The sequence below is a fragment of the Urocitellus parryii genome, chromosome 6 (assembly GCF_045843805.1).
Source record: "Urocitellus parryii isolate mUroPar1 chromosome 6, mUroPar1.hap1, whole genome shotgun sequence".
NCBI classification, from domain to species: Eukaryota; Metazoa; Chordata; class Mammalia; order Rodentia; family Sciuridae; genus Urocitellus; species Urocitellus parryii.
This window is the reverse complement of record NC_135536.1, coordinates 89,403,897-89,404,766: the sequence shown is the minus strand read 5'-3', so window position 1 is coordinate 89,404,766 and position 870 is coordinate 89,403,897. Positions and strand designations below refer to the sequence as shown.

The 870-nt window shown below is 40.2% G+C and overlaps 1 pseudogene; it reads right to left on the bottom strand.

Moving 5' to 3' along the window:
- Nucleotides 1-870, bottom strand: LOC113183759 (transcription factor Spi-C pseudogene; annotated as a pseudogene).

Sequence of the window (870 nt, the reverse complement as noted above, 5' to 3'; positions counted from 1 at the left end):
TTATATATATAGTTTTATATAGTTATAATTTGCATTCTAGTTATTTAAACAAATATTCCTGTGCAGGTTGGACAGATTATGAGTGGATCTCTTTCCCCAAGAAATGAGGTAGAGGGTTTTTGGAGAATGTCCTTGCTGAATTGGTAGCTAAGCTTTCTCTGGAATTTGGTGGTTTCCCCAGTCCTATATTTCCTCAGGGCTCTTGTTATTTTCTGATAAGTCATGCTCTTCCAATTGCTTTTTCTTTCCCCACAAAGTTCAGCAAGATTCCTCCGACCACCACCTCCACTTTTTTTTTTTAAATACAAACTGAAAGATGCCTTTGATTTTACCAATACACTGGATACAAGATGCCATCTGGGGATTGCACAGGGACTCCCAAAGGGGTTTCAGCCACCCGAGCTTCCTCCCCCATTTTCCTCCCCTTTACTGGAAAACAGCAGTTTGCACAACTGATTTTCAGTTATGTTCTGCAGAGGTTAAGGAATATTTCCTTCAAAATAGAAGCCCACAGCTTATTATGGTTCTCCAGTTATAGACAGTGTCCTCTGTAGGCAACCCTCCATAGCAGAGGGAATTTCCACCAATGTGAGGACAATGGTTAATGAAAGCCAGGTAATTTTTGTAATCTGGGGAGTACTGAAGATTCTCAGATGAATGTTGCATCAGTACCTCAAAAGCATCTTCAAATGCTTAACCCAGCTTATCTTGATCAATAGAATTCTTGCTTCATTGAAAAAATTGAGGATTCTGTTCATAGAGTCCAATGTGGCATTCACTTGTATGAGATGGGAATAGCCTTCCCCTCTTCTAAAACACACCCCTCCTCCTCACGTAACTTGCAACCTACCATTGAAATAGCTGTGACAT